At 47.0% G+C, this 27,709-nt stretch overlaps 18 non-coding genes across 18 annotated transcripts; 7 read left to right on the forward strand and 11 right to left on the reverse strand.

Annotated features, from left to right (window-relative positions):
* The first annotated feature begins 1,987 nt into the window (after positions 1 to 1,987).
* trnar-acg (transfer RNA arginine (anticodon ACG)) lies at positions 1,988 to 2,060 on the forward strand. The gene has a single exon. It is a non-coding gene; the product is annotated as a tRNA-Arg (tRNA).
* A 1,613-nt stretch (positions 2,061 to 3,673) lies between these two features.
* Positions 3,674 to 3,745, reverse strand: trnae-cuc (transfer RNA glutamic acid (anticodon CUC)). The gene has a single exon. It is a non-coding gene; the product is annotated as a tRNA-Glu (tRNA).
* Positions 3,746 to 5,593: 1,848 nt separating this feature from the next.
* trnae-cuc (transfer RNA glutamic acid (anticodon CUC)) lies at positions 5,594 to 5,665 on the reverse strand. The gene has a single exon. It is a non-coding gene; the product is annotated as a tRNA-Glu (tRNA).
* A 1,872-nt stretch (positions 5,666 to 7,537) lies between these two features.
* On the reverse strand, positions 7,538 to 7,609 carry trnae-cuc (transfer RNA glutamic acid (anticodon CUC)). The gene has a single exon. It is a non-coding gene; the product is annotated as a tRNA-Glu (tRNA).
* Positions 7,610 to 9,473: 1,864 nt separating this feature from the next.
* Positions 9,474 to 9,545, reverse strand: trnae-cuc (transfer RNA glutamic acid (anticodon CUC)). The gene has a single exon. It is a non-coding gene; the product is annotated as a tRNA-Glu (tRNA).
* Positions 9,546 to 9,747: 202 nt separating this feature from the next.
* Positions 9,748 to 9,820, forward strand: trnar-acg (transfer RNA arginine (anticodon ACG)). The gene has a single exon. It is a non-coding gene; the product is annotated as a tRNA-Arg (tRNA).
* A 2,814-nt stretch (positions 9,821 to 12,634) lies between these two features.
* trnae-cuc (transfer RNA glutamic acid (anticodon CUC)) lies at positions 12,635 to 12,706 on the reverse strand. The gene has a single exon. It is a non-coding gene; the product is annotated as a tRNA-Glu (tRNA).
* A 1,936-nt stretch (positions 12,707 to 14,642) lies between these two features.
* Positions 14,643 to 14,714, reverse strand: trnae-cuc (transfer RNA glutamic acid (anticodon CUC)). The gene has a single exon. It is a non-coding gene; the product is annotated as a tRNA-Glu (tRNA).
* Positions 14,715 to 14,916: 202 nt separating this feature from the next.
* trnar-acg (transfer RNA arginine (anticodon ACG)) lies at positions 14,917 to 14,989 on the forward strand. The gene has a single exon. It is a non-coding gene; the product is annotated as a tRNA-Arg (tRNA).
* Positions 14,990 to 17,811: 2,822 nt separating this feature from the next.
* On the reverse strand, positions 17,812 to 17,883 carry trnae-cuc (transfer RNA glutamic acid (anticodon CUC)). Its single transcript has one exon. It is a non-coding gene; the product is annotated as a tRNA-Glu (tRNA).
* A 1,857-nt stretch (positions 17,884 to 19,740) lies between these two features.
* Positions 19,741 to 19,812, reverse strand: trnae-cuc (transfer RNA glutamic acid (anticodon CUC)). Its single transcript has one exon. It is a non-coding gene; the product is annotated as a tRNA-Glu (tRNA).
* A 170-nt stretch (positions 19,813 to 19,982) lies between these two features.
* trnar-acg (transfer RNA arginine (anticodon ACG)) lies at positions 19,983 to 20,055 on the forward strand. Its single transcript has one exon. It is a non-coding gene; the product is annotated as a tRNA-Arg (tRNA).
* A 1,446-nt stretch (positions 20,056 to 21,501) lies between these two features.
* On the forward strand, positions 21,502 to 21,574 carry trnar-acg (transfer RNA arginine (anticodon ACG)). The gene has a single exon. It is a non-coding gene; the product is annotated as a tRNA-Arg (tRNA).
* Positions 21,575 to 22,778: 1,204 nt separating this feature from the next.
* On the reverse strand, positions 22,779 to 22,850 carry trnae-cuc (transfer RNA glutamic acid (anticodon CUC)). The gene has a single exon. It is a non-coding gene; the product is annotated as a tRNA-Glu (tRNA).
* Positions 22,851 to 24,715: 1,865 nt separating this feature from the next.
* trnae-cuc (transfer RNA glutamic acid (anticodon CUC)) lies at positions 24,716 to 24,787 on the reverse strand. The gene has a single exon. It is a non-coding gene; the product is annotated as a tRNA-Glu (tRNA).
* Positions 24,788 to 24,957: 170 nt separating this feature from the next.
* On the forward strand, positions 24,958 to 25,030 carry trnar-acg (transfer RNA arginine (anticodon ACG)). The gene has a single exon. It is a non-coding gene; the product is annotated as a tRNA-Arg (tRNA).
* A 1,200-nt stretch (positions 25,031 to 26,230) lies between these two features.
* Positions 26,231 to 26,302, reverse strand: trnae-cuc (transfer RNA glutamic acid (anticodon CUC)). The gene has a single exon. It is a non-coding gene; the product is annotated as a tRNA-Glu (tRNA).
* A 170-nt stretch (positions 26,303 to 26,472) lies between these two features.
* Positions 26,473 to 26,545, forward strand: trnar-acg (transfer RNA arginine (anticodon ACG)). The gene has a single exon. It is a non-coding gene; the product is annotated as a tRNA-Arg (tRNA).
* Positions 26,546 to 27,709: the final 1,164 nt, after the last annotated feature.

Raw genomic sequence — 27,709 nt, forward strand, 5'->3', positions numbered from 1 at the left:
AGCCCATGGCCAGTTTAAAGTGTCCAAATCCCATATGGTCTAGCGGTTAGGATTCCTGGTTTTCACCCAGGCGGCCCGGGTTCAACTCCCGGTATGGGAATGCATGCTCCTTTTTGCTTCCCTCCTCAAAAATCCAGCAAATCTTCCTGCACCAGAAGTGACTTTTTGGCCAGCAGTAGAGCTACAGAACCCTGATATGTCGAGGTTCTGATCCAGCAAATCTTCCTGCACCAGAAGTGACTTTTTGGCCAGCAGTAGAGCTACAGAACCCTGATATGTCGAGGTTCTGACTAGCCCTTAGCCCCTTCGATAGCTCAGCTGGTAGAGCGGGGGACTGTAGGTTGGAGTGTTGGCCATCCTTAGGTCGCTGGTTCAACTCCGGCTTGCAGGTCGCCTTAGGTCGCTGGTTCAACTCCGGCTTGCAGGAGGTGTTTTTTTCATGTTCCCACTAATGTTTTGGCTTGGAGCTGGCTTTCTCACAGCTGTCAGCAGAGCTTGAATTCGCAGTCCACAATTGGAAGGCAAAAGAGCTTTCCCTGGAATCGAACCCGGGCCGCGGCGGTGAGAGCACCGAATCCTAACCACTAGACCACCAGGGATGGATGGTGGGCTGGAGGGCTCGTGGGCTGGTGGGCAGGAGGGCTGGAGGGCTCGTGGGCTCGTGGGCTCGGACATGCTTTGGTATTGCCATTCGTCTCACAAAATGCAGGCTGGTGGGCCAGTTGATTCTAGAAAGAACAATTTCATCGCTACTCTTTAACCGCTTTACTACTTTGAAGGGTGCAATGCCATGTGGTTTTGATGTCACAGGCTTGCCATTTTGAAGCCTTATCACTAATTGCCACCTGGACATTGAGAATAATTTGTAATCTGCATTAAACTGAACGAGCGAATAATCAGCAATTTTGCGGATTAAAAATTGGTCTCACTTTCATTATTAACCTCACAACATGTCAGTTTTGTACCTTGACAGACCGACGATAGGCAGTTTTTCCTCTAGATAACGGTTGCCATGTGTGTTTTCAGATGCATGACACAAGTATTTTCACTTGGACAAGAGCTTAATTACCAGTTTGAGGAATCAATTCTGCAATCACAGGAATCTGCCCAAATACACTGAACCCCCGGGTTGAGTGAAAAACTATAAAGAACTAAAGCAACAGGCCACTACAAGGTCCTGCGCCCACGCTGACCACACGTATGGAAAGTGCGCCAGAAGCCCATGGCCAGTTTAAAGTGTCCAGATCCCATATGGTCTAGCGGTTAGGATTCCTGGTTTTCACCCAGGCGGCCCGGGTTCAACTCCCGGTATGGGAATGCATGCTCCTTTTTGCTTCCCTCCTCAAAAATCCAGCAAATCTTCCTGCACCAGAAGTGACTTTTTGGCCAGCAGTAGAGCTACAGAACCCTGATATGTCGAGGTTCTGATCCAGCAAATCTTCCTGCACCAGAAGTGACTTTTTGGCCAGCAGTAGAGCTACAGAACCCTGATATGTCGAGGTTCTGACTAGCCCTTAGCCCCTTCGATAGCTCAGCTGGTAGAGCGGGGGACTGTAGGTTGGAGTGTTGGCCATCCTTAGGTCGCTGGTTCAACTCCGGCTTGAAGGAGGTGTTTTTTTCATGTTCCCACCAATGTTTTGGCTTGGAGCTGGCTTTCTCACAGCTGTCAGCAGAGCTTGAATTCGCAGTCCACAATTGGAAGGCAAAAGAGCTTTCCCTGACCGGGAATCGAACCCGGGCCGCGGCGGTGAGAGCACCGAATCCTAACCACTAGACCACCAGGGATGGATGGTGGGCTGGAGGGCTCGTGGGCTGGTGGGCATGAGGGCTGGAGGGCTCGTGGGCTTGTGGGCTGGTGGGCTGGTGGGCTGGAGGGCTGGTAGTCTGTTCTCCTGATAACAAGGTGAGAATGAGCAGACATCAATGCTTGCCACCGTCACATCGAAAACCAACAAGTCTGTAACAATCGGGGGTCTTTACTAATGGTGGGCCAGTGGCGCAATGGATAACGCGTCTGACTACGGATCAGAAGATTCTAGGTTCGACTCCTGGCTGGCTCGCTCTGTGCTTGTTTTTCTCCGGCTTATTTTGTTGTTGTGTTTTTTTTCTCCAAAGTCCAAAAGAAAAGGCATCTCTCTAGGCATTCTTCTATTTTTTCCAAAAAAAGGCACATTCTGCACACCCATTCCGATGTCTAGGGGAGACACGGACATGCTTTGGTATTGCCATTCGTCTCACAAAATGCAGGCTGGTGGGCCAGTTGATTCTAGAAAGAACAATTTCATCGCTACTCTGTAACCGCTTTACTACTTTGAAGGGTGCAATGCCATGTGGTTTTGATGTCACAGGCTTGCCATTTTGAAGCCTTATCACTAATTGCCACCTGGACATTGAGAATAATTTGTAATCTGCATTAAACTGAACGAGCGAATAATCAGCAATTTTGCGGATTAAAAATTGGTCTCACTTTCATTATTAACCTCACAACATGTCAGTTTTGTACCTTGACAGACCGACGATGGGCAGTTTTTCCTCTAGATAACGGTTGCCATGTGTGTTTTCAGATGCATGACACAAGTATTTTCACCTGGACAAGACCTTAATTACCAGTTCGAGGTATAAATTCAGCAATCACAGGATTCTGGCCAAAAAACTGAACCATGTGTGAGTCAACAAACATGTCCCTTGAATGCATGCAACACTATATATTTCAGTAAACCGTCCCTTCGGATGATTCTTGTATTGCCAAATTATTATCACATTGTTACAGTCACACACCAAAAGCAACAGGCCACTACAAAACCCTGCGCCCACACTGGCCACATTTATGGAAAGTGGCCCACAAGCTTGTGGCCAGTTAAAGCTGGCCAGTTCCCATATGGTCTAGCAGTTAGGATTCCTGGTTTTCTCGTACGCAGCCAGGGGTTGACTCCAGTTTTTCCTCTAGATAAAGGTTGCCGTGTGTGTTTTCAGATGCATGACACAAGTATTTTCACTTGGACAAGAGCTTAATTACCAGTTTGAGGAATCAATTCTGCAATCACAGGAATCTGCCCAAATACACTGAACCCCCGGGTTGAGTGAAAAAACAGATTCCCTGAATGCATACAACACTATATAATTCAGAAAACCGTCCTTTTGGATAATTCTTGTTTTGCCAAATTATTATCACATTGTTACAGTCACAGAACTAAAGCAACAGGCCACTACAAGGTCCTGCGCCCACGCTGACCACATGTATGGAAAGTGCGCCAGAAGCCCATGGCCAGTTTAAAGTGTCCAGATCCCATATGGTCTAGCGGTTAGGATTCCTGGTTTTCACCCAGGCGGCCCGGGTTCAACTCCCGGTATGGGAATGCATGCTCCTTTTTGCTTCCCTCCTCAAAAATCCAGCAAATCTTCCTGCACCAGAAGTGACTTTTTGGCCAGCAGTAGAGCTACAGAACCCTGATATGTCGAGGTTCTGACTAGCCCTTAGCCCCTTCGATAGCTCAGCTGGTAGAGCGGAGGACTGTAGTTTGGAGTGTTGGCCATCCTTAGGTCGCTGGTTCAACTCCGGCTCGAAGGAGGTGTTTTTTTCATGTTCCCACCAATGTTTTGGCTTGGAGCTGGCTTTCTCACAGCTGTCAGCAGAGCTTGAATTCGCAGTCCACAATTGGAAGGCAAAAGAGCTTTCCCTGACCGGGAATCGAACCCGGGCCGCGGCGGTGAGAGCGCCGAATCCTAACCACTAGACCACCAGGGATGGATGGTGGGCTGGTGGGCAGGAGGGCTAGAGGGCTCGTGGGCTTGTGGGATGGTGGGCTGGTAGTCTGTTCTCCTGATAACAAGGTGAGAATGAGCAGACATCAATGCTTGCCACCGTCACATCGAAAACCAACAAGTCTGTAACAATCGGGGGTCTTTACTAATGGTGGGCCAGTGGCGCAATGGATAACGCGTCTGACTAAGGATCAGAAGATTCTAGGTTCGACTCCTGGCTGGCTCGCTCTGTGCTTGTTTTTCTCCGGCTTATTTTGTTGTTGTGTTTTTTTTCTCCAAAGTCCAAAAGAATTGGCAACTCTCTAGGCATTCTTCTATTTTTTCCAAAAAAAGGCACATTCTGCACACCCATTCCGATGTCTAGGGGAGACACGGACATGCTTTGGTATTGCCATTCGTCTCACAAAATGCAGGCTGGTGGGCCAGTTGATTCTAGAAAGAACAATTTCATCGCTACTCTGTAACCGCTTTACTACTTTGAAGGGTGCAATGCCATGTGGTTTTGATGTCACAGGCTTGCCATTTTGAAGCCTTATCACTAATTGCCACCTGGACATTGAGAATAATTTGTAATCTGCATTAAACTGAACGAGCGAATAATCAGCATATTAAAAATTGGTCTCACTTTCATTATTAACCTCACAACATGTCAGTTTTGTACCTTGACAGACCGACGATAGGCAGTTTTTCCTCTAGATAACGGTTGCCATGTGTGTTTTCAGATGCATGACACAAGTATTTTCACCTGGACAAGACCTTAATTACCAGTTCGAGGTATAAATTCAGCAATCACAGGATTCTGGCCAAAAAACTGAACCATGTGTGAGTCAACAAACATGTCCCTTGAATGCATGCAACACTATATATTTCAGTAAACCGTCCCTTCGGATGATTCTTGTATTGCCAAATTATTATCACATTGTTACAGTCACACACCAAAAGCAACAGGCCACTACAAAACCCTGCGCCCACACTGGCCACATTTATGGAAAGTGGCCCACAAGCTTGTGGCCAGTTAAAGCTGGCCAGTTCCCATATGGTCTAGCAGTTAGGATTCCTGGTTTTCTCATACGCAGCCAGGGGTTGACTCCAGTTTTTCCTCTAGATAAAGGTTGCCGTGTGTGTTTTCAAATGGATGACACGAGTATTTTCACTTGGACAAGAGCTTAATTACCAGTTTGAGGAATCAATTCTGCAATCACAGGAATCTGCCAAAATACACTGAACCCCCGGGTTGAGTGAAAAAACAGATTCCCTGAATGCATACAACACTATATAATTCAGAAAACCGTCCTTTTGGATAATTCTTGTTTTGCCAAATTATTATCACATTGTTACAGTCACAGAACTAAAGCAACAGGCCACTACAAGGTCCTGCGCCCACGCTGACCACATGTATGGAAAGTGCGCCAGAAGCCCATGGCCAGTTTAAAGTGTTCAGATCCCATATGGTCTAGCGGTTAGGATTCCTGGTTTTCACCCAGGCGGCCTGGGTTCAACTCCCGGTATGGGAATGCATGCTCCTTTTTGCTTCCCTCCTCAAAAATCCAGCAAATCTTCCTGCACCAGAAGTGACTTTTTGGCCAGCAGTAGAGCTACAGAACCCTGATATGTCGAGGTTCTGACTAGCCCTTAGCCCCTTCGATAGCTCAGCTGGTAGAGCGGAGGACTGTAGGTTGGAGTGTTGGCCATCCTTAGGTCGCTGGTTCAACTCCGGCTCGAAGGAGGTGTTTTTTTCATGTTCCCACCAATGTTTTGGCTTGGAGCTGGCTTTCTCACAGCTGTCAGCAGAGCTTGAATTCGCAGTCCACAATTGGAAGGCAAAAGAACTTTCCCTGACCGGGAATCGAACCCGGGCCGCGGCGGTGAGAGCGCCGAATCCTAACCACTAGACCACCAGGGAGGGCTGGAGGGCTCGTGGGCTGCTGGGCTGGTGGGCTGCTGGGCTAATGGGCTGGTGGGCTGGAGGGCTGGAGGGCTGGAGGGCTGGTAGTCTGTTCTCCTGATAACAAGGTGAGAATGAGCAGACATCAATGCTTGCCATCGTCACATCGAAAACCAACAAGTCTGTAACAATCGGGGGTCTTTACTTTTGGTGGGTCAGTGGCGCAATGGATAACGCATCTGACTACGGATCAGAAGATTCTAGGTTCGACTCCTGGCTGGCTCGCTCTGTGCTTGTTTTTCTCCGGCTTATTTTGTTGTTGTGTTTTTTTTCTCAAAAGTCCAAAAGAAAAGGCAACTCTCTAGGCATTCTTCTATTTTTTCCAAAAAAAGGCACATTCTGCACACCCATTCCGATGTCTAGGGGAGACACGGACATGCTTTGGTATTGCCATTCGTCTCACAAAATGCAGGCTGGTGGGCCAGTTGATTCTAGAATAAACAATTTCATCGCTACTCTGTAACCGCTTTACTACTTTGAAGGGTGCAATGCCATGTGGTTTTGATGTCACAGGCTTGCCATTTTGAAGCCTTATCACTAATTGCCACCTGGACATTGAGAATAATTTGTAATCTGCATTAAACTGAACGAGCGAATAATCAGCATATTAAAAATTGGTCTCACTTTCATTATTAACCTCACAACATGTCAGTTTTGTACCTTGACAGACCGACGATGGGCAGTTTTTCCTCTAGATAACGGTTGCCATGTGTGTTTTCAGATGCATGACACAAGTATTTTCACCTGGACAAGACCTTAATTACCAGTTCGAGGTATAAATTCAGCAATCACAGGATTCTGGCCAAAAAACTGAACCATGTGTGAGTCAACAAACATGTCCCTTGAATGCATGCAACACTATATATTTCAGTAAACCGTCCCTTCGGATGATTCTTGTATTGCCAAATTATTATCACATTGTTACAGTCACACACCAAAAGCAACAGGCCACTACAAAACCCTGCGCCCACACTGGCCACATTTATGGAAAGTGGCCCACAAGCTTGTGGCCAGTTAAAGCTGGCCAGTTCCCATATGGTCTAGCAGTTAGGATTCCTGGTTTTCTCGTACGCAGCCAGGGGTTGACTCCAGTTTTTCCTCTAGATAAAGGTTGCCGTGTGTGTTTTCAGATGCATGACACAAGTATTTTCACTTGGACAAGAGCTTAATTACCAGTTTGAGGAATCAATTCTGCAATCACAGGAATCTGCCCAAATACACTGAACCCCCGGGTTGAGTGAAAAAACAGATTCCCTGAATGCATACAACACTATATAATTCAGAAAACCGTCCTTTTGGATAATTCTTGTTTTGCCAAATTATTATCACATTGTTACAGTCACAGAACTAAAGCAACAGGCCACTACAAGGTCCTGCGCCCACGCTGACCACATGTATGGAAAGTGCGCCAGAAGCCCATGGCCAGTTTAAAGTGTCCAGATCCCATATGGTCTAGCGGTTAGGATTCCTGGTTTTCACCCAGGCGGCCCGGGTTCAACTCCCGGTATGGGAATGCATGCTCCTTTTTGCTTCCCTCCTCAAAAATCCAGCAAATCTTCCTGCACCAGAAGTGACTTTTTGGCCAGCAGTAGAGCTACAGAACCCTGATATGTCGAGGTTCTGACTAGCCCTTAGCCCCTTCGATAGCTCAGCTGGTAGAGCGGAGGACTGTAGGTTGGAGTGTTGGCCATCCTTAGGTCGCTGGTTCAACTCCGGCTCGAAGGAGGTGTTTTTTTCATGTTCCCACCAATGTTTTGGCTTGGAGCTGGCTTTCTCACAGCTGTCAGCAGAGCTTGAATTCGCAGTCCACAATTGGAAGGCAAAAGAGCTTTCCCTGACCGGGAATCGAACCCGGGCCGCGGCGGTGAGAGCGCCGAATCCTAACCACTAGACCACCAGGGATGGATGGTGGGCTGGAGGGCTCGTGGGCTGGTGGGCAGGAGGGCTGGAGGGCTCGTGGGCTTGTGGGATGGTGGGCTGGTAGTCTGTTCTCCTGATAACAAGGTGAGAATGAGCAGACATCAATGCTTGCCACCGTCACATCGAAAACCAACAAGTCTGTAACAATCGGGGGTCTTTACTAATGGTGGGCCAGTGGCGCAATGGATAACGCGTCTGACTAAGGATCAGAAGATTCTAGGTTCGACTCCTGGCTGGCTCGCTCTGTGCTTGTTTTTCTCCGGCTTATTTTGTTGTTGTGTTTTTTTTCTCCAAAGTCCAAAAGAATTGGCAACTCTCTAGGCATTCTTCTATTTTTTCCAAAAAAAGGCACATTCTGCACACCCATTCCGATGTCTAGGGGAGACACGGACATGCTTTGGTATTGCCATTCGTCTCACAAAATGCAGGCTGGTGGGCCAGTTGATTCTAGAAAGAACAATTTCATCGCTACTCTGTAACCGCTTTACTACTTTGAAGGGTGCAATGCCATGTGGTTTTGATGTCACAGGCTTGCCATTTTGAAGCCTTATCACTAATTGCCACCTGGACATTGAGAATAATTTGTAATCTGCATTAAACTGAACGAGCGAATAATCAGCATATTAAAAATTGGTCTCACTTTCATTATTAACCTCACAACATGTCAGTTTTGTACCTTGACAGACCGACGATAGGCAGTTTTTCCTCTAGATAACGGTTGCCATGTGTGTTTTCAGATGCATGACACAAGTATTTTCACCTGGACAAGACCTTAATTACCAGTTCGAGGTATAAATTCAGCAATCACAGGATTCTGGCCAAAAAACTGAACCATGTGTGAGTCAACAAACATGTCCCTTGAATGCATGCAACACTATATATTTCAGTAAACCGTCCCTTCGGATGATTCTTGTATTGCCAAATTATTATCACATTGTTACAGTCACACACCAAAAGCAACAGGCCACTACAAAACCCTGCGCCCACACTGGCCACATTTATGGAAAGTGGCCCACAAGCTTGTGGCCAGTTAAAGCTGGCCAGTTCCCATATGGTCTAGCAGTTAGGATTCCTGGTTTTCTCATACGCAGCCAGGGGTTGACTCCAGTTTTTCCTCTAGATAAAGGTTGCCGTGTGTGTTTTCAAATGGATGACACGAGTATTTTCACTTGGACAAGAGCTTAATTACCAGTTTGAGGAATCAATTCTGCAATCACAGGAATCTGCCCAAATACACTGAACCCCCGGGTTGAGTGAAAAAACAGATTCCCTGAATGCATACAACACTATATAATTCAGAAAACCGTCCTTTTGGATAATTCTTGTTTTGCCAAATTATTATCACATTGTTACAGTCACAGAACTAAAGCAACAGGCCACTACAAGGTCCTGCGCCCACGCTGACCACATGTATGGAAAGTGCGCCAGAAGCCCATGGCCAGTTTAAAGTGTTCAGATCCCATATGGTCTAGCGGTTAGGATTCCTGGTTTTCACCCAGGCGGCCCGGGTTCAACTCCCGGTATGGGAATGCATGCTCCTTTTTGCTTCCCTCCTCAAAAATCCAGCAAATCTTCCTGCACCAGAAGTGACTTTTTGGCCAGCAGTAGAGCTACAGAACCCTGATATGTCGAGGTTCTGACTAGCTCTTAGCCCCTTCGATAGCTCAGCTGGTAGAGCGGAGGACTGTAGGTTGGAGTGTTGGCCATCCTTAGGTCGCTGGTTCAACTCCGGCTCGAAGGAGGTGTTTTTTTCATGTTCCCACCAATGTTTTGGCTTGGAGCTGGCTTTCTCACAGCTGTCAGCAGAGCTTGAATTCGCAGTCCACAATTGGAAGGCAAAAGAGCTTTCCCTGACCGGGAATCGAACCCGGGCCGCGGCGGTGAGAGCGCCGAATCCTAACCACTAGACCACCAGGGATGGATGGTGGGCTGGAGGGCTCGTGGGCTGGTGGGCAGGAGGGCTGGAGGGCTCGTGGGCTTGTGGGATGGTGGGCTGGTGGGCTGGAGGGCTGGTAGTCTGTTCTCCTGATAACAAGGTGAGAATGAGCAGACATCAATGCTTGCCACCGTCACATCGAAAACCAACAAGTCTGTAACAATCGGGGGTCTTTACTAATGGTGGGCCAGTGGCGCAATGGATAACGCGTCTGACTACGGATCAGAAGATTCTAGGTTCGACTCCTGGCTGGCTCGCTCTGTGCTTGTTTTTCTCCGGCTTATTTTGTTGTTGTGTTTTTTTTCTCCAAAGTCCAAAAGAAAAGGCAACTCTCTAGGCATTCTTCTATTTTTTCCAAAAAAAGGCACATTCTGCACACCCATTCCGATGTCTAGGGGAGACACGGACATGCTTTGGTATTGCCATTCGTCTCACAAAATGCAGGCTGGTGGGCCAGTTGATTCTAGAAAGAACAATTTCATCGCTACTCTGTAACCGCTTTACTACTTTGAAGGGTGCAATGCCATGTGGTTTTGATGTCACAGGCTTGCCATTTTGAAGCCTTATCACTAATTGCCACCTGGACATTGAGAATAATTTGTAATCTGCATTAAACTGAACGAGCGAATAATCAGCATATTAAAAATTGGTCTCACTTTCATTATTAACCTCACAACATGTCAGTTTTGTACCTTGACAGACCGACGATAGGCAGTTTTTCCTCTAGATAACGGTTGCCATGTGTGTTTTCAGATGCATGACACAAGTATTTTCACCTGGACAAGACCTTAATTACCAGTTCGAGGTATAAATTCAGCAATCACAGGATTCTGGCCAAAAAACTGAACCATGTGTGAGTCAACAAACATGTCCCTTGAATGCATGCAACACTATATATTTCAGTAAACCGTCCCTTCGGATGATTCTTGTATTGCCAAATTATTATCACATTGTTACAGTCACACACCAAAAGCAACAGGCCACTACAAAACCCTGCGCCCACACTGGCCACATTTATGGAAAGTGGCCCACAAGCTTGTGGCCAGTTAAAGCTGGCCAGTTCCCATATGGTCTAGCAGTTAGGATTCCTGGTTTTCTTGTACGCAGCCAGGGGTTGACTCCAGTTTTTCCTCTAGATAAAGGTTGCCGTGTGTGTTTTCAAATGGATGACACGAGTATTTTCACTTGGACAAGAGCTTAATTACCAGTTTGAGGAATCAATTCTGCAATCACAGGAATCTGCCCAAATACACTGAACCCCCGGGTTGAGTGAAAAAACAGATTCCCTGAATGCATACAACACTATATAATTCAGAAAACCGTCCTTTTGCATAATTCTTGTTTTGCCAAATTATTATCACATTGTTACAGTCTCAGAACTAAAGCAACAGGCCACTACAAGGTCCTGCGCCCACGCTGACCACATGTATGGAAAGTGCGCCAGAAGGCCATGGCCAGTTTAAAGTGTCCAAATCCCATATGGTCTAGCGGTTAGGATTCCTGGTTTTCACCCAGGCGGCCCGGGTTCAACTCCCGGTATGGGAATGCATGCTCCTTTTTGCTTCCCTCCTCAAAAATCCAGCAAATCTTCCTGCACCAGAAGTGACTTTTTGGCCAGCAGTAGAGCTACAGAACCCTGATATGTCGAGGTTCTGATCCAGCAAATCTTCCTGCACCAGAAGTGACTTTTTGGCCAGCAGTAGAGCTACAGAACCCTGATATGTCGAGGTTCTGACTAGCCCTTAGCCCCTTCGATAGCTCAGCTGGTAGAGCGGGGGACTGTAGGTTGGAGTGTTGGCCATCCTTAGGTCGCTGGTTCAACTCCGGCTTGCAGGTCGCCTTAGGTCGCTGGTTCAACTCCGGCTTGCAGGAGGTGTTTTTTTCATGTTCCCACTAATGTTTTGGCTTGGAGCTGGCTTTCTCACAGCTGTCAGCAGAGCTTGAATTCGCAGTCCACAATTGGAAGGCAAAAGAGCTTTCCCTGGAATCGAACCCGGGCCGCGGCGGTGAGAGCACCGAATCCTAACCACTAGACCACCAGGGATGGATGGTGGGCTCGTGGGCTGGTGGGCAGGAGGGCTGGAGGGCTCGTGGGCTCGTGGGCTCGGACATGCTTTGGTATTGCCATTCGTCTCACAAAATGCAGGCTGGTGGGCCAGTTGATTCTAGAAAGAACAATTTCATCGCTACTCTTTAACCGCTTTACTACTTTGAAGGGTGCAATGCCATGTGGTTTTGATGTCACAGGCTTGCCATTTTGAAGCCTTATCACTAATTGCCACCTGGACATTGAGAATAATTTGTAATCTGCATTAAACTGAACGAGCGAATAATCAGCAATTTTGCGGATTAAAAATTGGTCTCACTTTCATTATTAACCTCACAACATGTCAGTTTTGTACCTTGACAGACCGACGATAGGCAGTTTTTCCTCTAGATAACGGTTGCCATGTGTGTTTTCAGATGCATGACACAAGTATTTTCACTTGGACAAGAGCTTAATTACCAGTTTGAGGAATCAATTCTGCAATCACAGGAATCTGCCCAAATACACTGAACCCCCGGGTTGAGTGAAAAACTATAAAGAACTAAAGCAACAGGCCACTACAAGGTCCTGCGCCCACGCTGACCACACGTATGGAAAGTGCGCCAGAAGCCCATGGCCAGTTTAAAGTGTCCAGATCCCATATGGTCTAGCGGTTAGGATTCCTGGTTTTCACCCAGGCGGCCCGGGTTCAACTCCCGGTATGGGAATGCATGCTCCTTTTTGCTTCCCTCCTCAAAAATCCAGCAAATCTTCCTGCACCAGAAGTGACTTTTTGGCCAGCAGTAGAGCTACAGAACCCTGATATGTCGAGGTTCTGACTAGCCCTTAGCCCCTTCGATAGCTCAGCTGGTAGAGCGGAGGACTGTAGGTTGGAGTGTTGGCCATCCTTAGGTCGCTGGTTCAACTCCGGCTCGAAGGAGGTGTTTTTTTCATGTTCCCACCAATGTTTTGGCTTGGAGCTGGCTTTCTCACAGCTGTCAGCAGAGCTTAAATTCGCAGTCCACAATTGGAAGGCAAAAGAGCTTTCCCTGACCGGGAATCGAACCCGGGCCGCGGCGGTGAGAGCGCCGAATCCTAACCACTAGACCACCAGGGAGGGATGGTGGGCTGGAGGGCTCGTGGGCTGCTGGGCTGGTGGGCTGGAGGGCTGGAGGGCTGGAGGGCTGGTAGTCTGTTCTCCTGATAACAAGGTGAGAATGAGCAGACATCAATGCTTGCCACCGTCACATCGAAAACCAACAAGTCTGTAACAATCGGGGGTCTTTACTTTTGGTGGGCCAGTGGCACAATGGATAACGCGTCTGACTACGGATAAGAAGATTCTAGGTTCGACTCCTGGCTGGCTCGCTCTGTGCTTGTTTTTCTCCGGCTTATTTTGTTGTTGTGTTTTTTTTTCTCCAAAGTCCAAAAGAAAAGGCAACTCTCTAGGCATTCTTCTATTTTTTCCAAAAAAAGGCACATTCTGCACACCCATTCCGATGTCTAGGGGAGACACGGACATGCTTTGGTATTGCCATTCGTCTCACAAAATGCAGGCTGGTGGGCCAGTTGATTCTAGAATGAACAATTTCATCGCTACTCTGTAACCGCTTTACTACTTTGAAGGGTGCAATGCCATGTGGTTTTGATGTCACAGGCTTGCCATTTTGAAGCCTTATCACTAATTGCCACCTGGACATTGAGAATAATTTGTAATCTGCATTAAACTGAACGAGCGAATAATCAGCATATTAAAAATTGGTCTCACTTTCATTATTAACCTCACAACATGTCAGTTTTGTACCTTGACAGACCGACGATAGGCAGTTTTTCCTCTAGATAACGGTTGCCATGTGTGTTTTCAGATGCATGACACAAGTATTTTCACCTGGACAAGACCTTAATTACCAGTTCGAGGTATAAATTCAGCAATCACAGGATTCTGGCCAAAAAACTGAACCATGTGTGAGTCAACAAACATGTCCCTTGAATGCATGCAACACTATATATTTCAGTAAACCGTCCCTTCGGATGATTCTTGTATTGCCAAATTATTATCACATTGTTACAGTCACACACCAAAAGCAACAGGCCACTACAAAACCCTGCGCCCACACTGGCCACATTTATGGAAAGTGGCCCACAAGCTTGTGGCCAGTTAAAGCTGGCCAGTTCCCATATGGTCTAGCAGTTAGGATTCCTGGTTTTCTTGTACGCAGCCAGGGGTTGACTCCAGTTTTTCCTCTAGATAAAGGTTGCCGTGTGTGTTTTCAAATGGATGACACGAGTATTTTCACTTGGACAAGAGCTTAATTACCAGTTTGAGGAATCAATTCTGCAATCACAGGAATCTGCCCAAATACACTGAACCCCCGGGTTGAGTGAAAAAACAGATTCCCTGAATGCATACAACACTATATAATTCAGAAAACCGTCCTTTTGCATAATTCTTGTTTTGCCAAATTATTATCACATTGTTACAGTCACAGAACTAAAGCAACAGGCCACTACAAGGTCCTGCGCCCACGCTGACCATATGTATGGAAAGTGCGCCAGAAGCCCATGGCCAGTTTAAAGTGTCCAAATCCCATATGGTCTAGCGGTTAGGATTCCTGGTTTTCACCCAGGCGGCCCGGGTTCAACTCCCGGTATGGGAATGCATGCTCCTTTTTGCTTCCCTCCTCAAAAATCCAGCAAATCTTCCTGCACCAGAAGTTACTTTTTGGCCAGCAGTAGAGCTACAGAACCCTGATATGTCGAGGTTCTGATCCAGCAAATCTTCCTGCACCAGAAGTGACTTTTTGGCCAGCAGTAGAGCTACAGAACCCTGATATGTCGAGGTTCTGACTAGCTCTTAGCCCCTTCGATAGCTCAGCTGGTAGAGCGGAGGACTGTAGGTTGGAGTGTTGGCCATCCTTAGGTCGCTGGTTCAACTCCGGCTCGAAGGAGGTGTTTTTTTCATGTTCCCACCAATGTTTTGGCTTGGAGCTGGCTTTCTCACAGCTGTCAGCAGAGCTTGAATTCGCAGTCCACAATTGGAAGGCAAAAGAGCTTTCCCTGACCGGGAATCGAACCCGGGCCGCGGCGGTGAGAGCGCCGAATCCTAACCACTAGACCACCAGGGATGGATGGTGGGCTGGAGGGCTCGTGGGCTGGTGGGCAGGAGGGCTGGAGGGCTCGTGGGCTTGTGGGATGGTGGGCTGGTGGGCTGGAGGGCTGGTAGTCTGTTCTCCTGATAACAAGGTGAGAATGAGCAGACATCAATGCTTGCCACCGTCACATCGAAAACCAACAAGTCTGTAACAATCGGGGGTCTTTACTAATGGTGGGCCAGTGGCGCAATGGATAACGCGTCTGACTACGGATCAGAAGATTCTAGGTTCGACTCCTGGCTGGCTCGCTCTGTGCTTGTTTTTCTCCTGCTTATTTTGTTGTTGTGTTTTTTTTCTCCAAAGTCCAAAAGAAAAGGCAACTCTCTAGGCATTCTTCTATTTTTTCCAAAAAAAGGCACATTCTGCACACCCATTCCGATGTCTAGGGGAGACACGGACATGCTTTGGTATTGCCATTCGTCTCACAAAATGCAGGCTGGTGGGCCAGTTGATTCTAGAAAGAACAATTTCATCGCTACTCTGTAACCGCTTTACTACTTTGAAGGGTGCAATGCCATGTGGTTTTGATGTCACAGGCTTGCCATTTTGAAGCCTTATCACTAATTGCCACCTGGACATTGAGAATAATTTGTAATCTGCATTAAACTGAACGAGCGAATAATCAGCATATTAAAAATTGGTCTCACTTTCATTATTAACCTCACAACATGTCAGTTTTGTACCTTGACAGACCGACGATAGGCAGTTTTTCCTCTAGATAACGGTTGCCATGTGTGTTTTCAGATGCATGACACAAGTATTTTCACCTGGACAAGACCTTAATTACCAGTTCGAGGTATAAATTCAGCAATCACAGGATTCTGGCCAAAAAACTGAACCATGTGTGAGTCAACAAACATGTCCCTTGAATGCATGCAACACTATATATTTCAGTAAACCGTCCCTTCGGATGATTCTTGTATTGCCAAATTATTATCACATTGTTACAGTCACACACCAAAAGCAACAGGCCACTACAAAACCCTGCGCCCACACTGGCCACATTTATGGAAAGTGGCCCACAAGCTTGTGGCCAGTTAAAGCTGGCCAGTTCCCATATGGTCTAGCAGTTAGGATTCCTGGTTTTCTTGTACGCAGCCAGGGGTTGACTCCAGTTTTTCCTCTAGATAAAGGTTGCCGTGTGTGTTTTCAAATGGATGACACGAGTATTTTCACTTGGACAAGAGCTTAATTACCAGTTTGAGGAATCAATTCTGCAATCACAGGAATCTGCCCAAATACACTGAACCCCCGGGTTGAGTGAAAAAACAGATTCCCTGAATGCATACAACACTATATAATTCAGAAAACCGTCCTTTTGCATAATTCTTGTTTTGCCAAATTATTATCACATTGTTACAGTCTCAGAACTAAAGCAACAGGCCACTACAAGGTCCTGCGCCCACGCTGACCACATGTATGGAAAGTGCGCCAGAAGGCCATGGCCAGTTTAAAGTGTCCAAATCCCATATGGTCTAGCGGTTAGGATTCCTGGTTTTCACCCAGGCGGCCCGGGTTCAACTCCCGGTATGGGAATGCATGCTCCTTTTTGCTTCCCTCCTCAAAAATCCAGCAAATCTTCCTGCACCAGAAGTGACTTTTTGGCCAGCAGTAGAGCTACAGAACCCTGATATGTCGAGGTTCTGATCCAGCAAATCTTCCTGCACCAGAAGTGACTTTTTGGCCAGCAGTAGAGCTACAGAACCCTGATATGTCGAGGTTCTGACTAGCCCTTAGCCCCTTCGATAGCTCAGCTGGTAGAGCGGGGGACTGTAGGTTGGAGTGTTGGCCATCCTTAGGTCGCTGGTTCAACTCCGGCTTGCAGGTCGCCTTAGGTCGCTGGTTCAACTCCGGCTTGCAGGAGGTGTTTTTTTCATGTTCCCACTAATGTTTTGGCTTGGAGCTGGCTTTCTCACAGCTGTCAGCAGAGCTTGAATTCGCAGTCCACAATTGGAAGGCAAAAGAGCTTTCCCTGGAATCGAACCCGGGCCGCGGCGGTGAGAGCACCGAATCCTAACCACTAGACCACCAGGGATGGATGGTGGGCTGGAGGGCTCGTGGGCTGGTGGGCAGGAGGGCTGGAGGGCTCGTGGGCTCGTGGGCTCGGACATGCTTTGGTATTGCCATTCGTCTCACAAAATGCAGGCTGGTGGGCCAGTTGATTCTAGAAAGAACAATTTCATCGCTACTCTTTAACCGCTTTACTACTTTGAAGGGTGCAATGCCATGTGGTTTTGATGTCACAGGCTTGCCATTTTGAAGCCTTATCACTAATTGCCACCTGGACATTGAGAATAATTTGTAATCTGCATTAAACTGAACGAGCGAATAATCAGCAATTTTGCGGATTAAAAATTGGTCTCACTTTCATTATTAACCTCACAACATGTCAGTTTTGTACCTTGACAGACCGACGATAGGCAGTTTTTCCTCTAGATAACGGTTGCCATGTGTGTTTTCAGATGCATGACACAAGTATTTTCACTTGGACAAGAGCTTAATTACCAGTTTGAGGAATCAATTCTGCAATCACAGGAATCTGCCCAAATACACTGAACCCCCGGGTTGAGTGAAAAACTATAAAGAACTAAAGCAACAGGCCACTACAAGGTCCTGCGCCCACGCTGACCACACGTATGGAAAGTGCGCCAGAAGCCCATGGCCAGTTTAAAGTGTCCAGATCCCATATGGTCTAGCGGTTAGGATTCCTGGTTTTCACCCAAGCGGCCCGGGTTCAACTCCCGGTATGGGAATGCATGCTCCTTTTTGCTTCCCTCCTCAAAAATCCAGCAAATCTTCCTGCACCAGAAGTGACTTTTTGGCCAGCAGTAGAGCTACAGAACCCTGATATGTCGAGGTTCTGACTAGCCCTTAGCCCCTTCGATAGCTCAGCTGGTAGAGCGGAGGACTGTAGGTTGGAGTGTTGGCCATCCTTAGGTCGCTGGTTCAACTCCGGCTCGAAGGAGGTGTTTTTTTCATGTTCCCACCAATGTTTTGGCTTGGAGCTGGCTTTCTCACAGCTGTCAGCAGAGCTTAAATTCGCAGTCCACAATTGGAAGGCAAAAGAGCTTTCCCTGACCGGGAATCGAACCCGGGCCGCGGCGGTGAGAGCGCCGAATCCTAACCACTAGACCACCAGGGAGGGATGGTGGGCTGGAGGGCTCGTGGGCTGCTGGGCTGGTGGGCTGGAGGGCTGGAGGGCTGGAGGGCTGGTAGTCTGTTCTCCTGATAACAAGGTGAGAATGAGCAGACATCAATGCTTGCCACCGTCACATCGAAAACCAACAAGTCTGTAACAATCGGGGGTCTTTACTTTTGGTGGGCCAGTGGCACAATGGATAACGCGTCTGACTACGGATAAGAAGATTCTAGGTTCGACTCCTGGCTGGCTCGCTCTGTGCTTGTTTTTCTCCGGCTTATTTTGTTGTTGTGTTTTTTTTTCTCCAAAGTCCAAAAGAAAAGGCAACTCTCTAGGCATTCTTCTATTTTTTCCAAAAAAAGGCACATTCTGCACACCCATTCCGATGTCTAGGGGAGACACGGACATGCTTTGGTATTGCCATTCGTCTCACAAAATGCAGGCTGGTGGGCCAGTTGATTCTAGAATGAACAATTTCATCGCTACTCTGTAACCGCTTTACTACTTTGAAGGGTGCAATGCCATGTGGTTTTGATGTCACAGGCTTGCCATTTTGAAGCCTTATCACTAATTGCCACCTGGACATTGAGAATAATTTGTAATCTGCATTAAACTGAACGAGCGAATAATCAGCATATTAAAAATTGGTCTCACTTTCATTATTAACCTCACAACATGTCAGTTTTGTACCTTGACAGACCGACGATAGGCAGTTTTTCCTCTAGATAACGGTTGCCATGTGTGTTTTCAGATGCATGACACAAGTATTTTCACCTGGACAAGACCTTAATTACCAGTTCGAGGTATAAATTCAGCAATCACAGGATTCTGGCCAAAAAACTGAACCATGTGTGAGTCAACAAACATGTCCCTTGAATGCATGCAACACTATATATTTCAGTAAACCGTCCCTTCGGATGATTCTTGTATTGCCAAATTATTATCACATTGTTACAGTCACACACCAAAAGCAACAGGCCACTACAAAACCTTGCGCCCACACTGGCCACATTTATGGAAAGTGGCCCACAAGCTTGTGGCCAGTTAAAGCTGGCCAGTTCCCATATGGTCTAGCAGTTAGGATTCCTGGTTTTCTTGTACGCAGCCAGGGGTTGACTCCAGTTTTTCCTCTAGATAAAGGTTGCCGTGTGTGTTTTCAAATGGATGACACGAGTATTTTCACTTGGACAAGAGCTTAATTACCAGTTTGAGGAATCAATTCTGCAATCACAGGAATCTGCCCAAATACACTGAACCCCCGGGTTGAGTGAAAAAACAGATTCCCTGAATGCATACAACACTATATAATTCAGAAAACCGTCATTTTGCATAATTCTTGTTTTGCCAAATTATTATCACATTGTTACAGTCACAGAACTAAAGCAACAGGCCACTACAAGGTCCTGCGCCCACGCTGACCACATGTATGGAAAGTGCGCCAGAAGCCCATGGCCAGTTTAAAGTGTCCAGATCCCATATGGTCTAGCGGTTAGGATTCCTGGTTTTCACCCAGGCGGCCCGGGTTCAACTCCCGGTATGGGAATGCATGCTCCTTTTTGCTTCCCTCCTCAAAAATCCAGCAAATCTTCCTGCACCAGAAGTGACTTTTTGGCCAGCAGTAGAGCTACAGAACCCTGATATGTCGAGGTTCTGACTAGCCCTTAGCCCCTTCGATAGCTCAGCTGGTAGAGCGGAGGACTGTAGGTTGGAGTGTTGGCCATCCTTAGGTCGCTGGTTCAACTCCGGCTCGAATGAGGTGTTTTTTTCATGTTCCCACCAATGTTTTGGCTTGGAGCTGGCTTTCTCACAGCTGTCAGCAGAGCTTGAATTCGCAGTCCACAATTGGAAGGCAAAAGAGCTTTCCCTGACCGGGAATCGAACCCGGGCCGCGGCGGTGAGAGCGCCGAATCCTAACCACTAGACCACCAGGGAGGGATGGTGGGCTGGAGGGCTCGTGGGCTTCTGGGCTGGTGGGCTGGAGGGCTGGAGGGCTGGTAGTCTGTTCTCCTGATAACAAGGTGAGAATGAGCAGACATCAATGCTTGCCACCGTCACATCGAAAACCAACAAGTCTGTAACAATCGGGGGTCTTTACTTTTGGTGGGCCAGTGGCGCAATGGATAACGCGTCTGACTACGGATCAGAAGATTCTAGGTTCGACTCCTGGCTGGCTCGCTCTGTGCTTGTTTTTCTCCGGCTTATTTTGTTGTTGTGTTTTTTTTCTCCAAAGTCCAAAACAAAAGGCAACTCTCTAGGCATTCTTCTATTTTTTCCAAAAAAAGGCACATTCTGCACACCCATTCTGATGTCTAGGGGAGACACGGACATGCTTTGGTATTGCCATTCGTCTCACAAAATGCAGGCTGGTGGGCCAGTTGATTCTAGAATTAACAATTTCATTGCTACTCTGTAACCGCTTTACTACTTTGAAGGGTGCAATGCCATGTGGTTTTGATGTCACAGGCTTGCCATTTTGAAGCCTTATCACTAATTGCCACCTGGACATTGAGAATAATTTGTAATCTGCATTAAACTGAACGAGCGAATAATCAGCATATTAAAAATTGGTCTCACTTTCATTATTAACCTCACAACATGTCAGTTTTGTACCTTGACAGACCGACGATAGGCAGTTTTTCCTCTAGATAACGGTTGCCATGTGTGTTTTCAGATGCATGACACAAGTATTTTCACTTGGACAAGAGCTTAATTACCAGTTTGAGGAATCAATTCTGCAATCACAGGAATCTGCCCAAATACACTGAACCCCCGGGTTGAGTGAAAAAACAGATTCCCTGAATGCATACAACACTATATAATTCAGAAAACCGTCCTTTTGGATAATTCTTGTTTTGCCAAATTATTATCACATTGTTACAGTCACAGAACTAAAGCAACAGGCCACTACAAGGTCCTGCGCCCACGCTGACCACATGTATGGAAAGTGCGCCAGAAGCCCATGGCCAGTTTAAAGTGTCCAGATCCCATATGGTCTAGCCGTTAGGATTCCTGGTTTTCACCCAGGCGGCCCGGGTTCAACTCCCGGTATGGGAATGCATGCTCCTTTTTGCTTCCCTCCTCAAAAATCCAGCAAATCTTCCTGCACCAGAAGTGACTTTTTGGCCAGCAGTAGAGCTACAGAACCCTGATATGTCGAGGTTCTGACTAGCCCTTAGCCCCTTCGATAGCTCAGCTGGTAGAGCGGAGGACTGTAGGTTGGAGTGTTGGCCATCCTTAGGTCGCTGGTTCAACTCCGGCTCGAAGGAGGTGTTTTTTTCATGTTCCCGCCAATGTTTTGGCTTGGAGCTGGCTTTCTCACAGCTGTCAGCAGAGCTTGAATTCGCAGTCCACAATTGGAAGGCAAAAGAGCTTTCTCTGACCGGGAATCGAACCCGGGCCGCGGCGGTGAGAGCGCCGAATCCTAACCACTAGACCACCAGGGAGGGATGGTGGGCTGGAGGGCTCGTGGGCTGCTGGGCTGGTGGGCTGGAGGGCTGGAGGGCTGGAGGGCTGGTAGTCTGTTCTCCTGATAACAAGGTGAGAATGAGCAGACATCAATGCTTGCCACCGTCACATCGAAAACCAACAAGTCTGTAACAATCGGGGGTCTTTACTTTTGGTGGGCCAGTGGCGCAATGGATAACGCGTCTGACTACGGATCAGAAGATTCTAGGTTCGACTCCTGGCTGGCTCGCTCTGTGCTTGTTTTTCTCCGGCTTATTTTGTTGTTGTGTTTTTTTTCTCCAAAGTCCAAAAGAAAAGGCAACTCTCTAGGCATTCTTCTATTTTTTCCAAAAAAAGGCACATTCTGCACACCCATTCCGATGTCTAGGGGAGACACGGACATGCTTTGGTATTGCCATTCGTCTCACAAAATGCAGGCTGGTGGGCCAGTTGATTCTAGAAAGAACAATTTCATCGCTACTCTGTAACCGCTTTACTACTTTGAAGGGTGCAATGCCATGTGGTTTTGATGTCACAGGCTTGCCATTTTGAAGCCTTATCACTAATTGCCACCTGGACATTGAGAATAATTTGTAATCTGCATTAAACTGAACGAGCGAATAATCAGCAATTTTGCGGATTAAAAATTGGTCTCACTTTCATTATTAACCTCACAACATGTCAGTTTTGTACCTTGACAGACCGACGATAGGCAGTTTTTCCTCTAGATAAAGGTTGCCGTGTGTGTTTTCAAATGGATGATACGAGTATTTTCACTTGGACAAGAGCTTAATTACCAGTTTGAGGAATCAATTCTGCAATCACAGGAATCTGCCCAAATACACTGAACCCCCGGGTTGAGTGAAAAAACAGATTCCCTGAATGCATACAACACTATATAATTCAGAAAACCGTCCTTTTGGATAATTCTTGTTTTGCCAAATTATTATCACATTGTTACAGTCACAGAACTAAAGCAACAGGCCACTACAAGGTCCTGCGCCCACGCTGACCACACGTATGGAAAGTGCGCCAGAAGCCCATGGCCAGTTTAAAGTGTCCAGATCCCATATGGTCTAGCGGTTAGGATTCCTGGTTTTCACCCAGGCGGCCCGGGTTCAACTCCCGGTATGGGAATGCATGCTCCTTTTTGCTTCCCTCCTCAAAAATCCAGCAAATCTTCCTGCACCAGAAGTGACTTTTTGGCCAGCAGTAGAGCTACAGAACCCTTATATGTCGAGGTTCTGACTAGCCCTTAGCCCCTTCGATAGCTCAGCTGGTAGAGCGGAGGACTGTAGGTTGGAGTGTTGGCCATCCTTAGGTCGCTGGTTCAACTCCGGCTCGAAGGAGGTGTTTTTTTCATGTTCCCACCAATGTTTTGGCTTGGAGCTGGCTTTCTCACAGCTGTCAGCAGAGCTTGAATTCGCAGTCCACAATTGGAAGGCAAAAGAGCTTTCCCTGACCGGGAATCGAACCCGGGCCGCGGCGGTGAGAGCGCCGAATCCTAACCACTAGACCACCAGGGAGGGATGGTGGGCTGGAGGGCTCGTGGGCTGCTGGGCTGGTGGGCTGGAGGGCTGGAGGGCTGGAGGGCTGGAGGGCTGGTAGTCTGTTCTCCTGATAACAAGGTGAGAATGAGCAGACATCAATGCTTGCCACCGTCACATCGAAAACCAACAAGTCTGTAACAATCGGGGGTCTTTACTTTTGGTGGGCCAGTGGCGCAATGGATAACGTGTCTGACTACGGATCAGAAGATTCTAGGTTCGACTCCTGGCTGGCTCGCTCTGTGCTTGTTTTTCTCCGGCTTATTTTGTTGTTGTGTTTTTTTTTCTCCAAAGTCCAAAAGAAAAGGCAACTCTCTAGGCATTCTTCTATTTTTTCCAAAAAAAGGCACATTCTGCACACCCATTCCGATGTCTAGGGGAGACACGGACATGCTTTGGTATTGCCATTCGTCTCACAAAATGCAGGCTGGTGGGCCAGTTGATTCTAGAATGAACAATTTCATCGCTACTCTGTAACCGCTTTACTACTTTGAAGGGTGCAATGCCATGTGGTTTTGATGTCACAGGCTTGCCATTTTGAAGCCTTATCACTAATTGCCACCTGGACATTGAGAATAATTTGTAATCTGCATTAAACTGAACGAGTGAATAATCAGCATATTAAAAATTGGTCTCACTTTCATTATTAACCTCACAACATGTCAGTTTTGTACCTTGACAGACCGACGATAGGCAGTTTTTCCTCTAGATAACGGTTGCCATGTGTGTTTTCAGATGCATGACACAAGTATTTTCACCTGGACAAGACCTTAATTACCAGTTCGAGGTATAAATTCAGCAATCACAGGATTCTGGCCAAAAAACTGAACCATGTGTGAGTCAACAAACATGTCCCTTGAATGCATGCAACACTATATATTTCAGTAAACCGTCCCTTCGGATGATTCTTGTATTGCCAAATTATTATCACATTGTTACAGTCACACACCAAAAGCAACAGGCCACTACAAAACCTTGCGCCCACACTGGCCACATTTATGGAAAGTGGCCCACAAGCTTGTGGCCAGTTAAAGCTGGCCAGTTCCCATATGGTCTAGAAGTTAGGATTCCTGGTTTTCTTGTACGCAGCCAGGGGTTGACTCCAGTTTTTCCTCTAGATAAAGGTTGCCGTGTGTGTTTTCAAATGGATGACACGAGTATTTTCACTTGGACAAGAGCTTAATTACCAGTTTGAGGAATCAATTCTGCAATCACAGGAATCTGCCCAAATACACTGAACCCCCGGGTTGAGTGAAAAAACAGATTCCCTGAATGCATACAACACTATATAATTCAGAAAACCGTCATTTTGCATAATTCTTGTTTTGCCAAATTATTATCACATTGTTACAGTCACAGAACTAAAGCAACAGGCCACTACAAGGTCCTGCGCCCACGCTGACCACATGTATGGAAAGTGCGCCAGAAGCCCATGGCCAGTTTAAAGTGTCCAAATCCCATATGGTCTAGCGGTTAGGATTCCTGGTTTTCACCCAGGCGGCCCGGGTTCAACTCCCGGTATGGGAATGCATGCTCCTTTTTGCTTCCCTCCTCAAAAATCCAGCAAATCTTCCTGCACCAGAAGTGACTTTTTGGCCAGCAGTAGAGCTACAGAACCCTGATATGTCGAGGTTCTGACTAGCCCTTAGCCCCTTCGTTAGCTCAGCTGGTAGAGCGGAGGACTGTAGGTTGGAGTGTTGGCCATCCTTAGGTCGCTGGTTCAACTCCGGCTCGAATGAGGTGTTTTTTTCATGTTCCCACCAATGTTTTGGCTTGGAGCTGGCTTTCTCACAGCTGTCAGCAGAGCTTGAATTCGCAGTCCACAATTGGAAGGCAAAAGAGCTTTCCCTGACCGGGAATCGAACCCGGGCCGCGGCGGTGAGAGCGCCGAATCCTAACCACTAGACCACCAGGGAGGGATGGTGGGCTGGAGGGCTCGTGGGCTTCTGGGCTGGTGGGCTGGAGGGCTGGAGGGCTGGTAGTCTGTTCTCCTGATAACAAGGTGAGAATGAGCAGACATCAATGCTTGCCACCGTCACATCGAAAACCAACAAGTCTGTAACAATCGGGGGTCTTTACTTTTGGTGGGCCAGTGGCGCAATGGATAACGCGTCTGACTACGGATCAGAAGATTCTAGGTTCGACTCCTGGCTGGCTCGCTCTGTGCTTGTTTTTCTCCGGCTTATTTTGTTGTTGTGTTTTTTTTTCTCCAAAGTCCAAAAGAAAAGGCAACTCTCTAGGCATTCTTCTATTTTTTCCAAAAAAAGGCACATTCTGCACACCCATTCCGATGTCTAGGGGAGACACGGACATGCTTTGGTATTGCCATTCGTCTCACAAAATGCAGGCTGGTGGGCCAGTTGATTCTAGAATGAACAATTTCATCGCTACTCTGTAACCGCTTTACTACTTTGAAGGGTGCAATGCCATGTGGTTTTGATGTCACAGGCTTGCCATTTTGAAGCCTTATCACTAATTGCCACCTGGACATTGAGAATAATTTGTAATCTGCATTAAACTGAACGAGTGAATAATCAGCATATTAAAAATTGGTCTCACTTTCATTATTAACCTCACAACATGTCAGTTTTGTACCTTGACAGACCGACGATAGGCAGTTTTTCCTCTAGATAACGGTTGCCATGTGTGTTTTCAGATGCATGACACAAGTATTTTCACCTGGACAAGACCTTAATTACCAGTTTGAGGAATCAATTCTGCAATCACAGGAATCTGCCCAAATACACTGAACCCCCGGGTTGAGTGAAAAAACAGATTCCCTGAATGCATACAACACTATATAATTCAGAAAACCGTCCTTTTGGATAATTCTTGTTTTGCCAAATTATTATCACATTGTTACAGTCACAGAACTAAAGCAACAGGCCACTACAAGGTCCTGCGCCCACGCTGACCACATGTATGGAAAGTGCGCCAGAAGCCCATGGCCAGTTTAAAGTGTCCAGATCCCATATGGTCTAGCGGTTAGGATTCCTGGTTTTCACCCAGGCGGCCCGGGTTCAACTCCCGGTATGGGAATGCATGCTCCTTTTTGCTTCCCTCCTCAAAAATCCAGCAAATCTTCCTGCACCAGAAGTGACTTTTTGGCCAGCAGTAGAGCTACAGAACCCTGATATGTCGAGGTTCTGACTAGCCCTTAGCCCCTTCGTTAGCTCAGCTGGTAGAGCGGAGGACTGTAGGTTGGAGTGTTGGCCATCCTTAGGTCGCTGGTTCAACTCCGGCTCGAATAATGAGGTGTTTTTTTCATGTTCCCACCAATGTTTTGGCTTGGAGCTGGCTTTCTCACAGCTGTCAGCAGAGCTTGAATTCGCAGTCCACAATTGGAAGGCAAAAGAGCTTTCCCTGACCGGGAATCGAACCCGGGCCGCGGCGGTGAGAGCGCCGAATCCTAACCACTAGACCACCAGGGAGGGATGGTGGGCTGGAGGGCTCGTGGGCTTCTGGGCTGGTGGGCTGGAGGGCTGGAGGGCTGGTAGTCTGTTCTCCTGATAACAAGGTGAGAATGAGCAGACATCAATGCTTGCCACCGTCACATCGAAAACCAACAAGTCTGTAACAATCGGGGGTCTTTACTTTTGGTGGGCCAGTGGCGCAATGGATAACGCGTCTGACTACGGATCAGAAGATTCTAGGTTCGACTCCTGGCTGGCTCGCTCTGTGCTTGTTTTTCTCCGGCTTATTTTGTTGTTGTGTTTTTTTTTCTCCAAAGTCCAAAAGAAAAGGCAACTCTCTAGGCATTCTTCTATTTTTTCCAAAAAAAGGCACATTCTGCACACCCATTCCGATGTCTAGGGGAGACACGGACATGCTTTGGTATTGCCATTCGTCTCACAAAATGCAGGCTGGTGGGCCAGTTGATTCTAGAATGAACAATTTCATCGCTACTCTGTAACCGCTTTACTACTTTGAAGGGTGCAATGCCATGTGGTTTTGATGTCACAGGCTTGCCATTTTGAAGCCTTATCACTAATTGCCACCTGGACATTGAGAATAATTTGTAATCTGCATTAAACTGAACGAGTGAATAATCAGCATATTAAAAATTGGTCTCACTTTCATTATTAACCTCACAACATGTCAGTTTTGTACCTTGACAGACCGACGATAGGCAGTTTTTCCTCTAGATAACGGTTGCCATGTGTGTTTTCAGATGCATGACACAAGTATTTTCACCTGGACAAGACCTTAATTACCAGTTCGAGGTATAAATTCAGCAATCACAGGATTCTGGCCAAAAAACTGAACCATGTGTGAGTCAACAAACATGTCCCTTGAATGCATGCAACACTATATATTTCAGTAAACCGTCCCTTCGGATGATTCTTGTATTTCCAAATTATTATCACATTGTTACAGTCACACACCAAAAGCAACAGGCCACTACAAAACCTTGCGCCCACACTGGCCACATTTATGGAAAGTGGCCCACAAGCTTGTGGCCAGTTAAAGCTGGCCAGTTCCCATATGGTCTAGCAGTTAGGATTCCTGGTTTTCTTGTACGCAGCCAGGGGTTGACTCCAGTTTTTCCTCTAGATAAAGGTTGCCGTGTGTGTTTTCAAATGGATGACACGAGTATTTTCACTTGGACAAGAGCTTAATTACCAGTTTGAGGAATCAATTCTGCAATCACAGGAATCTGCCCAAATACACTGAACCCCCGGGTTGAGTGAAAAAACAGATTCCCTGAATGCATACAACACTATATAATTCAGAAAACCGTCATTTTGCATAATTCTTGTTTTGCCAAATTATTATCACATTGTTACAGTCACAGAACTAAAGCAACAGGCCACTACAAGGTCCTGCGCCCACGCTGA

The sequence above is a fragment of the Carassius gibelio genome, chromosome A11 (genome assembly GCF_023724105.1).
Source record: "Carassius gibelio isolate Cgi1373 ecotype wild population from Czech Republic chromosome A11, carGib1.2-hapl.c, whole genome shotgun sequence".
Lineage (NCBI taxonomy): Eukaryota > Metazoa > Chordata > Actinopteri > Cypriniformes > Cyprinidae > Carassius > Carassius gibelio.